Source organism: Rhinolophus sinicus, linkage group LG06 (assembly GCF_036562045.2).
Source record: "Rhinolophus sinicus isolate RSC01 linkage group LG06, ASM3656204v1, whole genome shotgun sequence".
In the NCBI taxonomy this organism is placed as follows: Eukaryota; Metazoa; Chordata; class Mammalia; order Chiroptera; family Rhinolophidae; genus Rhinolophus; species Rhinolophus sinicus.
In genome coordinates, this window is record NC_133756.1 from 52412619 (window position 1) to 52437814 (window position 25196).

Here is a 25196-nt window from a genome sequence, read left to right on the forward strand (position 1 = left end):
CATTGTGATGGGCTTTCCCCTCTTCAATAGTATGTGTTTCTTGTGAGTGTAGGAGAGGATTGCACCTTCTCACCTTCTTGAAATTGGTATGGCCGTGTGCTTTGATTTGGCTGATGATTCGTAAGCAGATTGACATAGGTTACTCTGTGCTCTAGTCCTTCCCTCTTTTCCTCTGCCAATTCTGAAAGCATGTGTTGGTAATGGAGGTGCAATGCTGAATCATCAGGAGGGCAGCTGTCATGGAGAGTTGCCAAGACACACAACAGGCATTGCTGTGTGGGATAAATTCATTTGTTGCCTTTCAGCCACTGAGATTTTTGGGGTTGCTCGTTATTGCAATGTATCTTGACTGATACAGTCATTGCTAGGCCATCATTCTGCTTCCTCGCCCGTCTATAGGTCTTACTGAAGGAAGTAATTGTCTTGTTCATCATCCTAGCCCCAGAGCCTTATTACAGGACTCCCTGACATATGGTGGGCAACTAATAAATCATTCATGGAATGAAATAATGATTCTATATCCAGGAAGGGCCTATCTGAAGATTTAATTTCCACAGTAACCAAACCCTTGGCATGATTGTGATATGAGAAAAAGTGATAAAATAATATTATTTGAGAGGAAAAATGATGATCATAGTTCCATATCTTAAGCTTTATAAAATATGTTTTTAGAAAAAAAATGTTTTATTTAAGAGAGCTATGTACAGAAAAGAAATAAAATGAATACGTCTCTAATATTTTAGATACTAACCTCTTATCAGAAAATATCATTTTCAAATATCTTCTCCTATTTGGTTGTTTGCCAGATACTTCTCTTTATTTATGGATAAATAACAACAGTGAAATATGTCAGGAATTTGAGAAAGAGGCCTATCACATGGGGTCACATTGAAACAATTTTTACCAGGTATTCATTGATTCATTCATTCATTGATTCATCGACATTGTGTGCTGACTGACCTTGTGTGTACTATAGTGGGAGGAAAAATGCAATCTGACACCTCTCCTTAAAGAGCTCACAGTCAAGTAGAGGATAAACAGAGACCAAGCTAAGTAGAACACAATGGAATAAGTGCAATAATAGAAATGCTCTTGGAAAGAGCATAGAAGAAGTCCAGATTGTTTCTGAGTTGGAGGAAGATGAACTTACAGAAGCAATAATTTAATTTTAATTAAAATATGTAATTTTAATTTAAAATTACATATTTTAATTTTAAAAGGTAAGTATAAACTCACCCTTCATCTCTAGTGACCATCCTCTGTGTTCGTCTTTAGCCATGACCATTGCCATATTCTGGGCTTAGTCAGCATCCAGAACTGAGCAACTCGGATACAATAAAATCCATGATCCCACTCTCTGACCAAACCCACCAGTCTTCCCACCTTGTTTATTCAGTGATGACCAGTTACAGCTATTCCTTCAAACTTATCAAGACTTTCACGCTCAGATTCCTCTTATTTGAACTTCTCTTTTTTTGCAATGTAGACCTCCATGGACTAACACTGTGGCCACTCTCTTGCTGTTATCCCTAACTCTTTTACTCCTTTATCATTCTTTCCTGGGTTCTATAAAGCCCATGTGGAAAATTCCACCGTGGGTCAAACCACTTGTGGACTTCTCCATGTTTATATTTACTGCTAGAGAAAATCATAGGCAGATTGGGGACATTTAAAAAGCATTTTTCCAACTTTAACCAGGACTTCAACATTTCTCAGTTATCCATTTATTTCCCTACTTAATATTCTTTCCAATTCTCCATAATGACTGTTTCAATCTCTTTCCTCTATCCTAATATTTCGTACCTACAACCTTCTACCACCTGTTTAGCAGATGGCCTTGCCTATTACTGTTCAGAGAAAATATAAGCCATCACATAGGTACTTCTTTAACTTCCTGCAACCAAACATAAAAAATTACTGATCGCTTCAGCCTTCCTTTTCTCCTTCTATTTTGTAAAGACGAAAGAGTTGGGCTTCTGTCTATCCTAGGCTAATAAGTTGGGTGTGCATTAAAATACCAGGTTGTGGCAGGAGAGAGAATATGTTTGTACTCTAAGAAAAGGGCCTAAGAAAGAATCCTGAGGAATAATAGCATTATTAAGAGAGAAGTGGAAGAGGAAGAGCCACCAAAGGGACTTAAAATGAGCAGTCATGGAGGGGAGAGGAACAACAGTTAAGTGTGAAGTTAAGGGAGCCAAAAGAAGAGTACATTCCAAACAAGAGGGAGAATTGATATCCAACTTCTAAAATCTTGTGTCTTTTGGATTTAGAAATAAATAGGCTTTTGGGGACCTTGAGAAGAGTGCTTCAATGGAGAGACAGGGGAGCAGCCAGACTGGAGTGGGTTGGGAAGTGAATGGCAAGTGTAGAACTGGAGATTCCAATTGTAGACTTCTATTCAAAGAAGTTCACCTCTGAAGGAGAGGGGTAAACAGGATGGGAGTGAGATTTATGGGGTAGACAAAAGCCAATTCTCTTTTTGATAATAGAGACTTAGCATATTTAAGTGTCCATGGAAAGAATAAGTAGAAGAGGAGAGGTTTAAAACCAAGTAAGAGAGGATAGGGCACTTGATGGAATAAGGTCCATGTGAAAATAGGAAACACTAGAATCCAAAGCGTTTTGTAGGCTCCTCTTTTTCTTTCCGTACTAGGCCATCTGGTTTCTTCTTACTCTGTATAATTCTTCCGTGCTTTTAAGTATGATCCTCATAATAATGGCTGCATCCAAATCTATATTGATGCAAAATCAATCTCTTGAGTTCCAGATCCTTTTATCCAGTTGCCTAGTGGAAGCTCTCCCTGGATATCCAGAGGCACCTTAGGCTCATTACATTTAAAACAGAATTTATTTTCATTTCTCCCAAATATGCTTTCTTTTTAATGTTTCTTATACCAAGAAAAGGCACCACTATCCAATCAAACTTCTAGTAGACATCTGACTCTCCTTTTTCTTTTCCTGGTGAATTCCAGGTCTTGACTTAGATTTCCCCTTCTCCAAGCAGGTGGAGGTGTCCTTCCTGTATGGGTTCATTGTGTCATGTACATGTTCTATTTTAGCACTTACCGCTTTATTTTGTCACTACCTTTTTCCTAAACTCTAAAGTCTCTGTTGATAATCACGAACTGTTTCTACTTCACAGTTACATCTTCAGGGCTTGGAACATAGTGAGTATTGAAACAATATTAGTACAATGTATGAATAGTTATACCTGCTAATTTTGGTATAGCACTTGAAGGCATTTCTACATTTATTATCTAATATAATCTTCATATACAGCCATGAGAAGTAGGTATTAGAGTCTCTATTTTACTGATGAAGAAAAATGGGGCTCAGGGCGTTTAAGTGCCTTTACCCAAAATCATCTACCAACAAGTGGCAGAGTAAGACTCTCACCTTTCTGGTGTTTATCTCATAGCCCATTGTCTCTCACAGGTAAGGTGATTGGACTTGGGCTAACACTGGCTTGAGAAGTAAGGTCCCCAGGTAGAATGCCAGGTGCTTTCTGATTTTAATCATATTGGTTTTGTATCATTCCAAGCTCTCTAGGAGATTCTTAGTATAATGGTTTAGGGGGAAAAAAAGGAATGTTGGAATCAGGCTACGTGTATTAGAACCCTCGCTGCTACCTCTTGTGAGCTTGGGAAAGTTTTTCATAACCGCCTATCCTCAGTTTGCTCAAAGGCAAAATGGGACAGTAGTACAGTAAGTCCTCACTTAACATTGTCACTAGGTTCTGCAACTTTAAGCAAGATGATGTACCACAAAACCAATTTTACCATAGACTACTTGATATAAACAAGATGTAAGTTCCTATGGCAGCTCATCAATGTGATAACAAAACGACTTTGAACAAAGCAATGTTGTTTGAGGACCTGTTGTAACTATTTCACAGGTGCTTTCAAATGACACCCTTAACACAGGGCCTGGCCCAGATTTGCTAATCAGTTGGTGGTGGTTATTATTATGATCATGATCATCACCCCTGTATTATCAGTCAGCACACTGCTCTGCAGGCAACATGGCAGACGCAGAAGTTCCTGTTTTCTGGGGGAAAGTACAGAATGTCACCTTGGCAGCTCTTGTTGTCGGCTAACTTGTGCAGATTGGTCTTGAATTCCAGAGCACTCAGTCTCCCTCCTGCGTGATGACACTCAGAGAAAGAATCCCACATTAGAGAAAGAATTCCTACTTACAGGCATCAGACAGAGGGGCTGCGGCTCTAAGGAGGGCAGGCTGGGGAGCATGGGAGCCTGCGAGCAAGTTTCAGTTCAGAATCTGGAGATTTGCCAGTTTGGGGGAGGGTTGGAAGAAGGTGTATTGAGCGTAAAGGAAAAACCAAAGATAAGGTTGTCCAGTAAGAAAGGAGAAGTGAGACCTGAATAAAGCCAGAAAAAGAAATCTAAAATAGTTAATAATTATTGACAGCTTAGTATGTGTCAGGGACTGATAAGTATTAACTCACTTAATTCTTATCACAACCCAGTGGATTGTGATTTTTATCCCTGTTTTAGAGTTGAGGAAGCTGAGGCTCAGAAAGGCTAAGGAACTTGCCCAGGGTCTCACAGATGGAACCAACAAGAGAGCACACCTGGAGTTCAAGGCCAGAGGTGGAACAGGTGATAAAGGCTGCTTGAACATGGTGTTCTGATGAATGGGATGCTTTTGTGTCCTTGGATTATACTGACTGGCTTTACGTACGTGGTCCTACACCGGTGGTCCCTTAAAGGAGCTGACAAACTTGGCTACATATCGCATTCCCCTGGGGGCTTACTACATGTACAGATTCCCGGGTGGCACTCCCAGAGGTTCTGACTCAGGAGATCTCAGGTAGGTCTAACAAATCCATGTTTTTAAGAATCACCTCAGAAAATTCTGGAGTACCTGGTCCCCTGACAGGTATTGAGAAGCCACCAGCAGCTGGAGGCAGTATGTGGGCTTCATGCAGGCATCTACTCCCACAAGTTCCCCAGGGGGCCCTAGCTACAGAATCTATTGATTACCCAGTTCTGGCTGGAAAAGGTTTGGGACCATGCCAAGAAATTCCCTTGGCTTCCCAAATCCCAAGCTTCAAAATAAAACCTGGATTAATTGCCTGCACAGGTAGAATGCAACGTGGCAGTGACTTGGGAGGTGAAAGGTATTCCTGCTAACCTACCTTTGTTCTCCATAGAATGCTGCTGGTTTGTTAGGTTAGCTTAAAATCCTGACTATTTGGTTTGAGTTTCTCAGCAATCATTTGTGTTCCACGCGAGTAAAGAAGTCATAAGCATGTTGTCTGCAGTAAACTAAATCATCCTGAGGGAGCACTTTACATCATTAGAATGTAATGAAATAAGTTGTCACCAGCAGCTGCCAACAATATTTCTGGTGACTTAGAAGAAGGTTATGTTTAGCAGACCTTTTCTGAGTTCTATTTACTTTTGTACATGGAAAGAGGCTGGGTGTGCAGGCAGACTGATTTTCTTTCTGATTTCATGTAGTTTTAATAATGGTTTGTCTGGGTAAGTATGGACAAATCTAGTAAAGTACTTGATGAAATGCTCGATGTCAAAGCAATAATTTAATGCTTCACTACGAGGCTTGAAGAGTCAGCTGTCCTCAGAGATGAAGTGTGTAGCATGCTAAGTGCTATTCATCACCAAACTGTCTAATCCTATTCTTGGGCACACAGTAAAAACTCTTGGCTAGCAGAGCCAATGCCTCTTGGTGTGTTCGTTTTCTGCACCTACACAGTCAGCACCTTGGCCCAAGCTGCTACTACCATGTTTCCCCCAAAATAAGACCTGGTCTTGTATTAATTTTTGTTCCAAAAGACGCATTAGGGCTTATGTTCAGGGGATGTCATCCTGAAAAATCACGTGAGGGTTTATTTTTTGGTTAGGTCTTATTTTCAGAGAAACACGGTAGTTCTCCTTTAATAAACAGCAATAACTCCTAACTTGTCTCCCTGTCTCTCTTTTTGCCCTTCTACACAGTTTTCCATTCAGCAGTCAGAATAATTGTCCTATACATAAATCTGTCATGTTTCACTGTTATTTTCCCAGCGTTTAGAACAGTTTTTTGCACATGGTAGATGCCCAATAATTATTTGTTAAATGAATGAATAACTGTTACTCTCCTGCTAAAAAAAACCTTCCCCATTGCCTTCAGGGGACAGACCAAACTTCTCAACATGGTTATAAGGCTCCTGCCTACACACTTGTCCCTTACATACTCTGTTATAAACAAGCATCCTTCGGCTTTTCCCATTGGCCATCTCTCTATCTCATCTCGGAGCCTTCACACCTGCTGCTCTGTCTGCCCAGAGATCTTCCCTTCCTCCTCCCAGCCCACTTTGCTTAAATGGTATTCCATTTAATTTTCATTTTTTAGATTTCAGCCTACATGTCACCTCCTCTAGCTAGTCTTCTCTGACTGTCCCAGGAGTAAGTTGCTTGGACCTTACTGTGACCCTGTAGCCCCGGAACTTCCCCTCACTGCCCCAGCTCTTACTCTACTGCACTGTAATTACTGATTGCTTGTCTCTGTATTCAACTAGGCTATAAGGTCCTTGGATGCAGAGATGATAGCTATCTTGTTTACCACTGTACAGGTCCTAGCTGCTAGCACAGGTCTTGGCACTTAGTATTCAGTAGATACTATTGTCTGATGTTGAGTAAATGAATCAGATTGATATGAGCAGCCTGGAGAGCTGAAGACATAACCTTGATTTCCCCCCTTGGCTTTAGTTGGGAAGAAGGTCCTACAGATATGTTCATAGACTGTGAGAACAGGGGTGAACTTTGGCTCAACTCCCTCACTTGACAACTGTGCTGTCACCCTCTGGCCCAAGTTACTATAAATCCTCATCTGGATAACAACAATAGACTCCTAACTGATCTCCTCTCTCAATTCTTGTCCTTCTATACACAGTTCTCCTTTCCATGGCTAGAGAAGTTGAGGCCTAGAATGTTGAAATGACTTGTTCAAGGACTTACAATGGGTTAGTAGCAAAACCAGAACATATACCATGCTCAAGGGACTATTTTTTTCCTTCTAGAAGTTCAATAGCCCCAAACCTCCCCTGATTAAATCCAAATTGATTCTAATTTATATTTAAGTTTCTTAACAAAGCAATGTTCTCTTAATTTCAGCTGTACTTTTCCTTGAAGACTTTGTACAAGTCCTAGAGCTCATACCATTACTTTTAATTCTGGTGACATCTGCTTTTCTTAAGCAACCTCCTGCCCTTACCCAGTAACTGTTTTTGTTTAGAGCAAGAGATTTCACTGACAGGAAAATGCATAATAAACCTTAAATCTGCAGAATACTTAGGCTGAGTGCCTCAAAAAAATCTGTATTCTCAATGAGTGTATCTTTTTTTATGAACTCAGTCTACAAGTATGAAAACACAGTGGGAAGGGAAGGGAACTGAAGATTGTTCAATCCCAGAAGTCTGTGCTATCTCCATGATTTGTTCTTAGCAGATGTGTTCATTATTAATTCCCTGATATTGTTAGCTTGTTCTGCTGAACACTCAGGGATCCCAGCGGCAAAATTTTTCCACTTCTTTCTTTTTTCCTTTCTTTCCCTTTCTTTCTTTCTCTCTTGCTGTCTTTTCCCCCCTCTCTCTCACTCTCTCTCCCCTCCCCACCCCCGCATTTGCTCAGCTATTCAATGCAACTGCCATCTTGTTTCTTTCATAGCAGGTCCCTCCCAACACACACACAACCTGTTGTAGCTCTCTGATAAGGCACATTATAACATTATAAAACACAGCAGGTAGTTTGTAGTTTTACACCTCCTTCACCCCCCATTTTCCTTCTCCCAGAGGTAGCAGCTCGCCGGGGTTTGCCATGTGGCCCTGGGTGCATACCCCCTTAAGTAAGTATTCTTTGAAGAAAGTGCAGAATTATTTTTAGGGTTGAGGTCCTGCAGGCAGTCACCTGGGCCTGGATTCTGGCAGGGTTGAGGTGGGGAGGACAGAGAGGAAGAAGGCTTCAGAGGCCAAGCAGCTGGGACTATCTTCACGTGTAGGAGACACATCCCTGGAGAATCTAACTGAAAAGCCTTGTGTCTAGCTGACTAAGCATACAAGTCTCAGGGCTTCTGCCCTAGCACACTCCCTCCTCAGGACCATAGCCTTTTGTTTCTTTTATCTTAAATTTTGAAATAATTTCAGATTTATAGAAAATTGTAAAAATAGTACATTCTTATCTATCCTTCACCCGGATTCCCTAAATGTTAACATTTTTACCATACATGTTTCATCCTTCTCTGTTTCTAGGCACTACACACACACACACACACACACACACACACACACACACCGTTTTCTCTGAATCATTTGAGAGTAAGTCACAGACATGGAACTTTACTCCTATGTATTTCAGTGTGTATTTCCTAAAAACAATGATGCTATCTTACTTAACTACAGTATAATTATAAAAAATCAGGACACTAACATGGATACAGTATTATTATCTAATCTATAAATCCTACAGAAATTTTGACAATTATCCTATTAATGTTCTTTATGGCAAAAGTAAAAATAACCTGGTTCAAGATCCAACCCAGGATTACTCTTTGAATTTAGCTGTCATGTCTTTTCAGTTTTCTTTAATATGGAACAGTTTTGCTTTGTCTGTCATGACCTTGACATTTTTGAAGAGTACATGCTACTCATTTTTTAGAAAGTCCCTCAATTTGAATTTGTTTGTTATTTCCTCATGATTAGATTCCAGTTGTACATTTTTGGCAGAAAAACCACAGAAGTGGTATTGTGACCCTCTCAGTGCATCACATCCGAAGGGTCATGATGTCAGCATGTGTCATTAGTGGTGATGTCAATGCTGATCATGTGGCCAGTGTGCTATTGGCCAGTTTTCTCCATTATAAGGGTACTATTTGTCCTTCGGTAATGAATAAATATCTCGTGGGGAGATACTTTGAAACTGTACAAATACCTTACTTCTCATTCAGGCATGACCCACTAATTTTAGCTCCATTAATGATTCTTGCCTGAGACAATTATTACTATGGTAGTTGTCAAATAGTGATTTTGAATTTAATTATTCCTTTTATTTTTATTAGTTGACATTTCACTTTAAGGAAGTAATGTATCACTTTCATTGATTGATTTGTTTATATTTGTATGGTCTCTTATCCACTAAGTTCTAATTCCTTCTGGTGAGGAATGGCGTTTAGAAACCAAGATCTGGGTGCAAGGTACATTCATCAATACTGAGATATCATTGCTTCTAACCTCTCTCAGCAGATACAGCTAGAGAACACGCTAACTCACACACATCTATATAATTCCTATATCTATTAACAGGCCTTAGTTTTTGCTTATTCAGCTCACAGGGCAATGAGAAAGGAATTATTATTTTGTGCTTTGATAGCACTTCAAAAAATTCCTAGGATTCATATTTTCACCCAGTTGAGGACTAGCCTTCTCCTCCCCAATTCCTGGATGCATTTCACACATCTATTTTATTTTATTATTTTCATTTTTATTTTTTAACCATTTTAAAAAATTATTTATTTAAATTTTTTATTAGTTTCATGTGTACAAAACAATGTAATAGTTAGACATTTATACCCCTCACAAAGTGATAAACCCCTCCCCCAATCTACTATCTCTCTGACATCATGCGCAGCCATTACATTTGCACTGTCTGTTCCTTATGCTGTACTCTACTTCTTCACACATCTATTTTAAATTTGTGAACTCTAGCACAGGTGCTATATACGATACCAAAAACAGATCAATACAAGTGGCCAGGAACAATAGGAGAATGAAAGCCTACCTCTCTCCAATATTTGTTTATGGAGGACTATGCCTTGACATATGAGCTTGTTCCCGCATTGAGGTAAGAGGGATGGGAAAAGTTCATTAATGTAGACATACGTGATCACTGTTGCTCTGGGAAAAGCAAGCACAGGTAATCTATTTAGAAACATATTATTATACTATTGTGGTCTGAGAATGTTGGCTAATGTTAATTGGTATTCAATGAAAAAACTGTTTTGTGGTAAAATATGTAGAGCATTTAATATGCTAATTGGTGTTGTGACTTTTTAAGAGAAGGATACAGTACAAGAGTTCCCAAACTTACTCTTCTGTGGAATCCCTCTTTATGGTATATCTAGATGAATTTGTGTCCCACGAAACCCTTTTTGGGAACCACTGTTAAACACACATTCACTCATAAATTAACTGACTCATAATATTATAAAAGTCCCAGAAAACACAATTTACTCTGAGTCTCCGGGCTCTTTTGAATGAAGTCCTGATGAAGTGGTTTGTATTTTTTGTAGATTAAAGAAGCTATACATGTGTAAGCTCCAGTTTTTCTCTCAGCCCCAGAATTCTGTGTCCTTCATCACATGGAAGGCTTTGAGTTTTCGTATTCCTGTATCAGTGAGATACTGGAGACATTTAAAATTTAGCAAATGTGCTAATCACGCTGAATATTTATTTCTTATAGATAACATCTCAAATATTTCCTGATTCCCTAATGGTTCTTGCCCCAACCCCAACCCAAGCCTGTTGTGATTCCACTCCTGAACTTAATTTAGAACACTTTGGACAATGGCTGTGTGAGATAGAAGGAGAACTCATAGAAGTATTAGAGGTTAGAGGTGCAGGTAAACTATGCGACTGCATATTACATTTTCATCTATATTCCTTTTACAAAAGACTTAGTTATCAGAGAAATTGACTTGATTACCTTAAGAAATCCACACTTTTTACATTGATTTTATTTTTCCAGAGAGCCACAGCAAGTTAAACATTTTTTGCAAGTAGATTACATTTTACAAATATTTTAGTATTTTATACATCTAGAATAATGCAGTTGACTATCAAATCTTTTTACACTGGTGTTTTTCACTGATTGGTGCATGTTTACTAATAGTAGGAAATACATTCCTCTGCCATTTTTAAGAATCATGAACAAAACATCTGGGGGTCCCTGAATGGGTTTTTAGATCTGTAAATCAATTCCAGGGATCATTTCAAATTACTAATCATAAGCAAATAGATAAGCAAGACTGACTATAAATTGGGTTAATTACTGTAGCTCAAGTTTTAGCTCATAATTTTGACTTTCAAAGGCTACACCAACCAATTTTGTACTTTTAGATTATAATGAGCAGTCTTTATTCTTTAATCAGTTCGCCCCGTATCTAGCTGTCTAATGTAACATTCCTTTGAAGTCTAGAAAGATCTAACATAATTGAAGAAATGTCGAACTACTTGACTCTTTTTTTTAATATAAAGGAATTAAACATTAATCAGGCTTGCGCATCTCAATTAAGCCAATTAAAATTATCACAGAATGCGGTGCATACTGCAATAGGTAGCTTTAATGCTTGAATACATTATCAACTTTTACCTAACGTTCCCATCTCCATTATGTTTGTCCCTCAGAAAGTAAATACAAAAGTGAAGTCCGTATTAAAGTCACCAGTTACTACACGCGAGCAAAGCCCTGGCAAAAGAAACACTTAAAATGTTGTTTATTCAACTACTGCTGACAGTGCTGGAACTTACCTTCAATCTTCTGCTAAAAAGGGGGTCTCTAATTATGCTGATGACTGATGCCTTCATCCAAATAGCCCGTTAACTATTCATTTTGCTTCCCTAACAACTGGGAGCCAGTTTTGGTTTTGCAGGCTATGGTATATACACAAAGTCCATATAATTACTAATAATTTGTAACAAGTGTTAATTGATAAACAGCTCCCTCTGGTAGCTTAATTAAAGCTGTAGGAGAGCTAGGCGATTTACAACTGGGATTGATCTCAATTAGTCAACAAAATCTGTGTAGTCTGTTCAAAGGAGAGTAAGGAAATTGAGTCTAGTGAGGCTTTGGGGATTTTGTCTTGTCTCTCTACTTCTTTTTCCTTCAAGAAGAGAAATACAATCAGAAGATTTGTCAGTAGCGATCTACCGAACTTACTTGGTACATTACTTGTAGGCTCTTCAGCATTTGTTCTTCCATTTGTTTATTCTCTGTCAGGTTCCTGAAAAATATTCAAGCATTTGCTTTTATTACACCCAGCGGTACACATTGCTGCATACCAACCCTGAGGGACCTAAAAGTAGAAGGAAAAAACAATCTTTTAAAATGTCAAGGTTTGATCTTGCAGATCTGTTTGCAAACTGGCATTTTGGGGCCATAATTAAAAGGAAGCCCAAGAGAGGTAGCATGGGGGACTCACCAGAGACTTGGAGGCCTGGGGATCTTATAAAGCCAGCTTGGTTGCTTCAGGACTCAACTTATTTTATCATGTGGGCTGATACAGTAAAAACCTCATCTAAGCATTGCTGAAATTGCCCCGATGGAATAGAAGAGGAAAAAAGTATCATCTGTGCTCAGTGAGATCACAGACTGGCTGCAAACAGCTGCTGAAACATTAATTAATCTGTTTGCAAATAAATTGTGGATCTGTACTAGCAGAAATGGCTGTTATAAACAAGCTGGGATGCTGTACTTTCCAGATTTGCCTGTATTTTAAGATTTTTTTTTTCATAAGCTATAAAATCACAAGGGCCCAGATATTGTGTGTTTACTTCTGGAAACTCTGAGCAAGTGTACTGACATTATCTCACAGATACACAGCTTGGAGGCAGTGCATACCAGTTGTGGTACTTTTGAAGGCTGCACAATACTGTGTGAAAAGGTCTGTACCTCATTTAAGTCATATTTGTTAATCAAAGAGAATGAAATATTCTACAGAGCAAATGGATGTGGATTTAGTAATTCTGTAATTTTAAAGCATTTCGTGTCACAGTTGCTTAATTTGTTCTAACTAGGCTCTGGCAAATTCTAGTTGCCTTGACACAGAAGATTAATGTTGGTTCCCAGTGTTTACTCATTTTTTCAGAAGTGATAGAATATGTAGCTGGAACAGAGAATCTCAGTTTGTTTTGTCAGAATTTGAAGTTCTGAGGCTCCCTGTTCCTTTTTTCTTTTTCTGTCCTTTGTTCATGAAGATGATTTTAATTCAGTGAGCACTCATGTACCTACTCTTCATTTATTCAACCAATATTTATTGAATGCCTAGTATGAGCCAATGACGGCTAGGTACTGGGATGCAATGGGTACTAAAGCTACTGTTTCCCCGAAAATAAGACCTAGCCGGACCATCAGCTCTAACGCATCTTTTGGAGCAAAAATTAATATAAGACTGGGTCTTATATTATTTAAGACCCGGTCTTATATTATAGTAAAATAAGACTGGGTCTTATATTAATTTTTGCTCCAAAAGACGCATTAGAGCTGATGGTCTGGCGAGGTCTTATTTTCAGGGAAACACAGTATAACCCTTGTTCTCAAAAGGTTTGTGGTCTACACAGGGGTTTACAAACTTTTTCTGAAAGGGCCAGATAGTAAGTACTTTAGGCTTTGGGGGCCTGATGGTCTCTGTTACAATGCCAGACTCTGCTGTGTGGTAAAAGCAGTCACATGCAGCAGTCATAGCCACTATGTAGATGAAAGGGCATGATAGTGTTTCAACAAAACTTTACTTACAAAAACCAGTGATAGGCTGGATTTACTGTAGATTGGCTGTAGATTGCCAATCCCTGGTCTAGGGTCAAGTATTAATAAAAAGCCAAAGTATAATACAGTCTGACCATGACCACTTGAAATTATAGGGCGCTCTTGGGACACATTGGGAGGACATTCTATCCAGGTTTAGTGGTTGTAAGTTAGAGTTAGGGTCAGCAAAGTGTTTAAAGGAACTCTAAGTGAAAACATCTGGATGAGAAGACACTATTTAGAAGAAGGGACAAACAATATGAGTAGAGTGTCCCAGGCACAGGAGACAAGTTGGGTTAATGTCAAGGTTGAGGTATAGCATGGTGTGTGGTGGTGTCATTAAGATTGTTCTTCCATATTCTGATTTTCTTCCTCCTTCCAAACACACTGAGGGGTCATACTTCTGCATTCTGACCTAAGTGTAAGCATGGTCATGTAGCTTGCTTTGGTCAATGAAATGTGAGAAGAAATGGCATGGGTTACCCCTGGGTGGAAGATTTAAGAGTCAGGGCTCAATTGACTCTCCACGTTCATGTCCCTTGCTGTAGGGGTCATAGAAGCTCCTGTTGAGATAGAACCTCCATCTGCCTTGGCTCCTGAGAGATGATGATGATGACAGAGCCCCTCTTGCAATTTGCAATGGATATTTAGTGTGAGACTCTCATAAACCTGTGTTGAGTGAAACCACTGAAATGTTGAGGTTTGTTTTTTATTCCAGCATAGCCTAGTCTGTCCTTGCTATTGCAGTGTGTTCCTGGGACTGAAATTGTTTGTGAGGCTTTGTCCTGGGTACGGGGTAGATTCAAGGGCTTCAAACCTATTTCAAACCTAGGAGTGTACAACCTACTGGCACTCAATTATGTCACAAAACAAGATGTGGGAAGTGCTTTGACAGAAATAAAAACTGCTAGGGGACAACAGAAGGGAGAGAGTGCATCCTCAGGGCGATCAGGAAAGGTTCCTTTAAAGTGCTGTCATTTGAGTTGAGCTATAAAGAATAATTAGGGTTTCATCAGGTAATCGTATGCAACGAGGTAGAAAAAGCATGAATGGTAAAAAGAGGATGAGACAAGGTACGGAGGCCAAAAAGTGTAACGTAAAATTATGCAGATTGGCAGCAAGACAACGTCCATCCATGGGGATCCCTACATGCCACGCTAATGGGTTTGAAATTTGAGGTATAGTGAGTAGAGCAATAGGTATAGGCTCAGAAGAGCTGATTTCTAGTGCTTTTTCTACAAGTTACCAGCTGGGAGGAAAAGGGTGTCTCTCTCCACGGGGCTACGGACTGGGCCTGTGTTAAAGTGCTGCTCTCAGGCTGGCACAGTCCTGGTCAGATTCTGATTCTGGCCCTGAAGATGTCAGTGGGACAACATAGTGGCTGGATTTCGTGAAACCTTATGGTAAAGCTTAGTCTGGGCTTATTTATTCAATTTTAAAGATGGTGAAACCATGGTCCAAAAAATTTACATCATCACGGCTAGTTCAAGGCTGAGATTGCACTGGAATCAAAGTTTCCTGACTTCTAAGCCAGAGCTCCCTCACATCACAACTGCCTCTGGAAGCAAAGATCCTAACCCAGGATCATATTCTTCAAATGTACACTAAGGGATACAGGAAGTCAGAGGGCAGAAATGGGATCTGGGGTCGTTGGAGGAACAACCAACTCCAAGACAGCAAGGAATTGCAGTAGTTCACCTGAACTTGATTCACGAAGCTGGGAATCAGCCTAGAAATAAAGGCCTGAAGTGGTTGCCAGGGGAGGGGGGGGGAGGAGGGGGCAGGGAGATAGGTGGCTGGGGAAATAGGGAGAGGTTGATAAAAGGATAGAAACTTTCAGCCATTCGATGAATAAGGTCTGAGGAGCTAATATATAACCTGGTGACTATAGCTGATAATACTTTATTATATAACTGAAATTTTCTAAGAGTGTAGAACTTAAGTGTTCTCACCACACAACAACAACAATAAAAGATAAATATGTGAGGTGATGGGTGTATTAATTAAATAGATGGGAGCAATCCTTTCACAATGTACATATATGTCAAATCATCATGATGTATGATATGTACTTGAAGTATATTTGTCAATTATACCTCAATAAAACTGGAAAAATAGACCTGAAATTTCCATAGATGGAGACTTTCTTGACATCAGGCTTATGTTTCTATTAGTATTCATTTATGGGCTTGAATATTTGCAAATTCCTTGAAAAAACAACAACCCTGTATATAGTTATGTCAATACCAGATCATAGCTACTATCAATACAATATTTTTCCAGGAGTAAGGTGTTTTAAATAATTGTATTAATCACTACTTCAGAGGTAGTGAGGTGTCAGGAGTCAGCCTGGATCTAGTCTGGTTTCCCAAACCTGCCAACTTTAATACTTCTGTGTATTAAACTCAAACTCTTTTGGAATTTTCTCATCCGACCCCCTGACTACTGTCAAATTTTTATAAACAAAAGTTATCAATTTTTGCTGCTATCAACTTTTAAGAACTAGTTTTCCTAATTCAATCAAGAAAGAAGAGACTGCTGCTTTGGGATATCGGCACTATCTGGTCAGGTTGGTGGGCTGGGCTGGACCATGGTACTGGGCATATCCCATAGCCTATTCAGTCAGTCACCTTTGGCTGTAGAGTTGTCTCATTTTAAGGCATTACAATGGCCAGTCCAGATCAAACTACAACTTCAGTTTTAAACTTCTTCCCTCCACTCCCGACCAAACTTTAGCCCCCCACCAAAAAAAATCTGTAGATTACCTGGAGAAGATGTGAGATGTTTTATTCTTTCACTATTACTCTGACTTATTTGTCTACTCCTCTTGCCTTTTTCTTGATGTTCTTAGCTCCTCCTGTACAAAAGGAGGACAAAATGAGAATTAAAAGAGCAACGCTACACTAGACAGGTGGGGATACAATCTGGCCATGGTGCCTTCCACGTAACAGATAGCTGAAAGTTGGCTCTCTCATTCTGGGAAGTTATTTTCTTTTTGAGATTCTTATGGGGAACTCTGGCACTGCACTGGTTCTCAGTGTTGGAGATCCTTTCTCCAGCTGAGCTTTTACAACTCTTCTCTTAGCTCCTGCTTAGGATGGTAGACTGCCAGCCTCATTCTGCTGGTGTCTTGCCCTGGCAGGTAGCCTCCTTCAGTGGAGACTTTTCAAGATAGTAGCTAATGAGATGACCCTTTAGTTCCCAGGAAAACTCAACATCCTTGCCCTACCAAATTCTGGAAGGATAAATCACTCACACTGCTGTCTTTTCTTGTCACGATGGTCTACACAAGTTTTTATCTTTACCCTGGGGACATTGTCAGCATCTCCCAAGAATTGCCCCAGGCTCAGCTCTGATCCAGGGACACTGGTGAGTCCCTGTAGCTCAGCATCTCTGTTGGAGGCTAATGTGTCAGTCACTCTTCTGGAAGACAATACTAATTTCTACAAGAGATTTTCTTGAAGCTTGTTTCTTACTTGGCTTAGGAGGGGTCATCTATGAAGAGAGCTGGGGAAATGCCACAGTACAGATGACACAACTGACAGCTTCTTCAGTGGCTCTCTCAATCTTCATTTGAATGTCTTGATTTCTCTTATAAACCTAGGTTTGGGTCACAGCACTAGTTTTTCTATCTTGTAGTAAGCCTTTCAAGGATGTATATTGTTTTTGTGTCAGGTGAATGGATATTTGTTATTTTCTGTTTTGGGATGCAGTTTAAATTTCAAGACAAGTGAAAAGTCCCTTTCAAAATTTTGGTACAGTACGATGTGAGATTTTTTTTACCTTGCATAGTAATTTTAAGAGCCAAATTCCCACTTACATAATTTCACCGTATACATAGATGCTTAATACATATTTTTGAATTGAACTGTGCCCATATCCATACTTGAAGTCATGCCAAGAGAAATCATGTGGCCTCCAGAGAAGCCTCCTTCACTGGTCTAAAATCAGCTGTTAAAATAAGAACTATTTCTTCTGCTAGTTTTCAGAAAGGCCTGCTAGCATAACACTGATCCTAAGAACTGTCAATGATGGCACAAAAAAGGAAAAAACATCCATAAACTTCACTGGTGAATTAGAAACACTCTCCTAACTAAAATATAGCAAATGAATCTAGTGCAACAGGACAAGAACATGATTAAATTGATTTAACTAATGCAACGATGATTTATTATTAGGAAATCTGTTAATACAATTTGCCATATAAGTAGGTCAAACAAGAAACACTCTTCAATAGATAGTAAAAAGGCATCTGAAAAATTAACATCTTTGCCTGAACTCTTTTTATGGTAGAAGTCGATTCTCCCTTAACATAATAAAATATATGTTTTAGTTTAAAATCCAGCATCATTCTTAGTAATAAAATACTAGAAGAATTCTTATTAAAGTCAGGAACAAGACAAATTGCCAACAATCATCATTATTCTTTAACATTATTTTGAAAGTACTAGCCAATGATATTAGAAAAGAGAAATAATTAATGTATAAATATAAGAACATATTTTTAAAATCATTATTTTTACTTTATATAATTATAAATTTGGGAAATCTAAGATAATCAACTGGGAAAAAAATCTTTAGGGACAATAAGAAACTCTAGTACGTAGCTGGGAACGTAGTTACTATAAAAATAAATAGCAAACATAGAAACAATTAGGAGTTAGTTAATGTAATGGACTAAAACATCCCATTTGCCAAAGCTATGGATATGATTAATAACTTAGAAATAAATTCAACAAGGGAGTAAGAGGAATTATATGGAAAAAAAAACAACTTTAACTTTCCTTGAGGGAGAACATGATAATAGTTTGCTATAATTGAGAATAATTGTTATCTCTTAACTCTCTGCCTCTGAGGTACAAGATCACAATTCAACAATACAAACTTTGCAGAGGGACATAGAAGAAGACTAATAAGTGGAAAAATGCACTTTGTTATTATATAGGGAGATGGAATATTATAGCTATGACAGTGCTCCCTAAATTAATCTAGAGAGTCAAGAAATTTCCATAAAAATATCAACTTTTTTTGTGATCTTGACAAAATGTTACTATAATTCATTTGGAAAAATAAACATGGGAAAATCTTAGGGAGGAAAGAGGGAGGGCAAGCCTTATTAGATAATAAACTGCATTCCAAATCTATAACATTTAAGACAAAATAGATACTCCAGAAAGATAATTAAATCCATGTGGGAATGATTATTAATAAAAGAGATATTTCAAATCAATGCTGAAAAAATATTTAGTAAAAGACTTGGTTGGAAAAAACTGAGAGGCAATTGGAAAAAATGTTTTGAATCTAATTTCTACCTTTAGGACTAAGTGGCTGGGAGGAAGAAGGTCTTTAAAAAATAGTTGTGCTTTTCTGTACTGTTAAATATGTTGTTGTTTTACATGAGCCATATTGCTTTCATAACTTCAAAACAAATTAGAAAAGCTTTAAAAGTTAATAAAAGGCCAGGATTTATAGCAGAGGCTACTGTGCCCTCCCACATCCCCCTCCCTTTTCACTTCAGTGCACAGTGCCTGACTTCAAGCTTCCAGCATCTGCATTTTTTCCTGAGGGCTTTTTCTGGCCCCTGAACCCTTCTGCATACCCAGACAGTAGACTGGAAATGCCAAGGAATGACTGCATCTCCGAAACAGCTTCAACCAAAGCCTGACAGGGGAGTTGGTGTATAAATACTTTGATGCCACACTATTTCAGAGTCTTTCCAGCCGGACTAAGTTCCAGTTATCCAAGGTGTAACTGGCTTGGTAATGTACCCTTTCTGTACATTATATAGCCTGTGCTTCCCTGTCTTACTCCCTTACTAATGTTTTCTTCACCTTCCAAATAAACTAACCCTCACCTCCTCGTCTTATGGTCAGCTTCTGAGGGAACTCAGATTAGGACAAGGTCGCTCTGTAGTTGCAGGGCAGAGAGAGATGTGCTCAACCACTGAGTTCGATGGTTGGGCAGATCTGTTCAGGACCATATGATGCAGATATTACCCACGTGTGAGTGTCTATAAGCCACTAAAGGGTGTTTGGGTTTGTGGAAATAAAGACATCCTTTATACATAAGACAACAAGCTCCTTGGAGTTCCAGGCTGGTGGCCTGCAAGAGAGTGGGCTCCCTTGGTTTCTCCTTCTGAGTCTTCTGGGAAGCTGATGTGCGCTGAGGAGCTGAAGAATCAGACTTGACACATTCAGAGAGCTCACCTGGATGGTTTCTTGGCATCTTCCATTTCTCTGAGCAGACATGTTTACTCCATACAAGACAGTTGGAAATGTAGGTATGTGTGTTGTGGGGTGGGGTGGGTTTAGTTGCAGAATTTGGGAAACTTTTCCACAGGCTATGGTGGAGGTGTTTGTCCCAGGTCCTCTCTGTTCCAATCACAATTCAGTTTTACCCACACTTGTGTCCCACCAGGATTTAGAGCTGTCAGCTTATAATTGCTTATAATTGAAGTGCTGAGTTCAGTTATGGAAACAGAATTTTATCCGGTTGTTGTGTTTTGAACAGTTGAGCATTTTACAGCTAGCTTGGTGAAAGGTTTTTATGCTATTGGTGTCAGGAAACATTTTATAGGGAGGGATAATTGAGTTTTTATTTTTATTAGAAAATAACGCCACCAGCGTGGCTTTGGGGACCAAAACAGAGAAGAGCTCCATTAATGACTGGAATTTAGGGGGCCTCAGTAATTATGAAAATTGCATAGAGACAAATGCAGGAAAACAAAAAGACCAGTGGAAGCAAAAACTAATTTTGATTCTTCTGTAAAATTCTGATTGGAACAATGAAACAGTCAAGGACATGATAAATCCATTCATTTATTTCAAAATTTGCAAAACAAATCCCTTCTTACACATAGTATTTGTACAACATGAAATTATTATTCAATAAGTTGACATTTTAAACCTATTACTGCCTAAACCCATCTATTACTGAGCTATTCAGAGCACTAAGTTAACATTTACCAGAACATTCATCCTCACATCATGGGGAGATCAAGCTGAAATCCTTTATTTCATATTCAGATCTTGCCAGGTCAGGATTGAAATCGGCTACCTTTCTGATACTTTACTGAAAAGCCACTGTGAAATCCACAGAAGAATTATTATCAAGTTACTGCAGTTATTCAGCAAGATGTTGACTTTGATATGTCAAATCTCTGATCTTTAATAGAAAATTGATGGTCGTGCCCTGAGGGTCAGTCATATGCACGACCAGGATAGGCCAAGGTTTGCATTAAATTACAGCCAGTCTTGTGTTCTCATTCCCTGGCAGCCAAAGTTAAACAAAGCAAATGGATCCCTTGCTAGTTGGGTCTCTTCATTGTTTCGTGTTGGCATATGGATTTAATTCTGTAATGGGGGACTGCTGGGCACAATCTGCCTTATTGATTTTCTGGAGAGAGTTTTTTCTTAGAGCACCCGGAAGTGCAATGAAAGAAAAGCAACTGGCGCAATTTTTCTTCTTCTCTGCCTTGGATGGTTGCACTAGCAGCAGATTGATTCTGCCACTAGAAATTATATGAAGATATTAAATTATACCATCAATCAATTTGTTTTTAGAGGATTGGCTTTCTCCGTGTTAGTGGGCTAGAGAAAAGGAAACGGTAATTCCCTTATGTCTCAATCATGGAGCAGGTTATTTGGCCATAATACTTCCTAGATTCGAGCTCTGCTAAAATGGACTCTTTCCGTAATGGTAATGGCTGACATGCTCCCATTCCTGGTATTGGAGGCAGGAAGGCCTCGGGAAATTGGAGAGAAAAGTCATGATATAAGGCTTGTGGTTTTCATGCAGATTCCAGTGTCAACAGAGGAGCTCAGCCTTCCGAATCATAGACTATGGAACTAGAATGGATCACCACATCCATCTTGCATCCCTCAGGGATGCAGAGAGGACACTGAGATCCAGAAAGGTGGAGGGATTCCTACAGAGTGTCAAAGGTTGCTAAGTAGGTTGCTAAGCAAAATGTTAAAAGAAATAAAACAAAAATGGCAGTAAGTGCTATTTCTTGATGCCATCATTATTCACCTCAGTTTTCTCATCTGTAAACTATAACTTCCTCATGTGGTGGTTGTGAGGATTACACGCAAGGGCCTGGTTTACAAGCAATGTGGTGGTTCAGTAGCTTCTTCTGGGACAGGACTCACTGGGGATGGGCTCTTTGCTCAGGTGGGCTATGGCCAGCATGGCACAGAGTTAGGCTTTGGGCCTCATCTCCTTTCTGTCTGCTCAGAAGCAGTGATCTCTATGTCGTACTGAACAGAAATCTGTGAGGAAATGGGTACAGCACTGTACGTGATGTTTTGATTTATTACTTTCTAGGTTCAAACAAGCAGTACCCATTTTGTTTTCCTGATGTTTGGTCAGCCAGACCCATTGCTGATATCAAAGTGAAAAGAGTCTTACCTCTAATTAGAGGACATTTATATGAGGTGGGAACAAGAGCACATTGTCAGACCAGGGGAGGCCAGCAGGTTGTAACACATTCTATTCATGTCACTGTAGAGATAAGTGTGAAAACAGCCCCTCAATAGGGTATGTGATTATAACTTCCTCCCTTTAAACTGTGTTGATAACTGTATATTTCTAAAATCTACTTCTGATGCCACTATGTCTGAAATATTTCGGAGAGCAATACTACTAATAGCAATCATATTAATAACAATAGTTACATTTTTGGAAAGTTTTACCATTTACCAAACATTGTGGTAGGCAATTTGCTCCATCTCACTCCAAAGATTGAGTTCTTTTTAATATTCCTATTTAGCAGATGAGAAAATAAACCTTAGGAATGTGAAATAATTTTCCCGAAGTCTTATGATAAACAGCTTTCAATTAACAGGTGTGTCTTATTCTAAGTCCTAGTTCTCAAATGCTATGCCTGGCCACGTTGTTCACTGGTGCAGGATGCAAGAGGGAAAAAACAACAGCTTTTTGCTGACTTTATGCAGCAGTTCTCTGAAACCTTACATGGAGACCTAGAAAATAAATTGGTATCTATCCTGTCATTTCCTAGGGTCATTCATTCATTCGTTCACCCAGCACATGTTGACTTTGGTATATGAGAAAACCCTGTTAGGGGCTAGAAAGATAAAGATGGTGAAATCTTGATTCTTTCCTAATTAATACAACCAAAGTGCGTGCTTGGTTAACATGGCATGATACGGCTGTGAGCAGAGTTAAAAAGCTGGTATTTTGCCAAAGAAGAGGATATGAAGAAATTGGGTTGGGTTCTGTAGGGGACACTTTCCCCCCTTTCATTCCTGATCTTTATGTTCTTCAAGACAAATATTGAGGTTTCACCTCTGAGGGAAGAAAACATTGTGAGGATCCCAAAAATGTACTTTAAGGAAGGTCTTCTTCCAGGTCTGCAGGAGTGAGTGCTCGAAATGACATTCATCTGACTCAAAATAAATACTCATTAAATAATTTCGAAAAAAGCCATAGGGAGGCTCTTTTAAATCCGGGGTCAACTGAAGCCACCCAAATTTGCAGCTGGCACTCTCTCCTCCCCCGCAAACATGAATGTGTTTTAATGAAAGAGGAAGACTAAATGTTTTCCCTGCATTTTAAGGCATCGAACTCTCATAGAGCGAGTTCTGCCTCACAGCCAGAGCTGGCCCCTTCCTCACCCTGCCCCTTTCATCTTCCTTTGTTCCGTGTCTATGCTGAGGCTGAGATTTCCCCACCTCTCTCTGTCTTACTGTGGCTCTGAAAGATGATTGCCTTCTGGTGAAGCCCTTTCCCCTTCTTCTGTACCCAAGCTCCGTGTTCAATGAACATCAAAAAGCCTTATCATACCCTGATGGTTTAAATCTTTAAACAGAGCGTAACAGCCGGAGTACATCCAGACTGCTCACATCCTAGAGCCTTGTCACTGTGTGTTCCTGCAACAATTACCAGGAGAGGGAGGCTGTGGAGTGAATCAAGTAGCGAGTGTTGTCTCCCTGGACTCCATGCTGATGCTCTGATCAGGACTTCAGCAAAATTCTGTTTGAAATGAGAATAGACTAATTTTCATCCGACTCTTCTCAGAGGAATCCCATGTGGTCCAACACGCCAAGGGTCATCATTAGAAAACCGCCTTCAAAAGAGCTGAGGCTTCTTGTGGCAAAGCTCTCTCCCTTTGTTAAATTTATAAACATTTATGTAAAAATGTATACATTAATTGTTCAGGCTCTTCTCCGCCTGGAAAGATATGCCCAGGAATGTACTTGGGGGGAATAAACTCATAAAAATACCCCAAGTCAGGATGAAAATGGCCTCGTTTTGACTGAAAATTCAGAAGAATTCAGTGATCAAAGGCGATTCTTACTCCCAGCTGTTCAAAGGGACTTATATTAAAAAAAAAAAAATCAGATGTGACCAAGAATAGAAAAGAACTCATTAAGAACTTAATGAGACAGTGACAGGTGAAGTTATCTGTTGCTTAAACACTGTACAATTTTAAAATTTTTTTTCTTCCATAGAAGTCACTCATTTGTTTTCCTGGATTCAATTTCGATTTTCTATAAGTCATGAAATGCAGAAAAGTTCATCAAAGGGGGAACATTTCTCAGCCCGAAGTCACTGGGCATTTACGTAATTAAGATATCATCTTCCCCACTTGCCTCTCACTTCCATGGGAGATGTCTGCAAGCACACCCAGGGAAACAAATAAGTGAATTGCTTCTCCTTTCCCCTCTTTAATGGTTTTCTTGGGAAAGAGAACCCATAAGAGTGAGCAAGTATGCCAGAAAAGGCATGATTTGGTGAAGTTTAACAATAAACCTCATAACCCCAAAGAGGAGGTAAGTTTTTGTGTCCTTAGAGACATAAACATAAGGAACTCTAAAGAGGCATGACGGTGTACTTTTTATAGCTTTTGTTTTGCCACTCTGGTGTTTATAAAATACCAAAACAAAGCAAAAGAAATCTCTCGCTCTCTTTTTTTTCCTTCTAATTCTCCTAAGCAGCTTAAATCCCCTTTCACTTTCCCCAGGCAAGACTGGAATCTCTTGCATGTTTCCAGGCTCTGACCTTCCTGACGTTGGTCTCCCAACACTAGTAGCCAGTTTTTTTATTCTTTAAGTGCTAGAGGAGTCATGAAAAATTCAGACACTGGGTTTCCCTGAGACCAATCTGGTGGCTTTTTCTTTGTGCTAACTGCTGCTTTCTATGCATCATTCAAAAGGTACATACCAAGTTGTCAGCCCCTGAACCGCTACTTGGTGTTAAACATGAATATTTGTAGCTTAGCAAAGGACTAAATTTAAAAAAAATTAACATTTGACAAGCCCAAAGAAAGGCATAATGGGCCCAGAAGTATCAATTCGAAAGGTTTTTTTTATTTGTAAAAAAGTCAAAACTTTTTGTACAACTAGGGTGGTTCTGAGCCACAAAAGGTTTGCTTTGAAAAAGCACTGATCAGTACACTTCTTCTAGAAACATTGATTATGATTACATCGTCGCAAATATGGCAGCAAAGTTGTTTTTTCTTTATGTTGATGTGGGAGGAATATTCATTCCATGCATGTGCCATTAATCTTATATGACCAGGAAGCCAAGCGGGATGATATAAGACTTATTCCAGTTGCACATCAGTTATACCTACAGTGGCAAAATTGCCTTTTCTCACATTTCTTAATTAGAATTAAAATCAGCTTAGAACTAATAGAA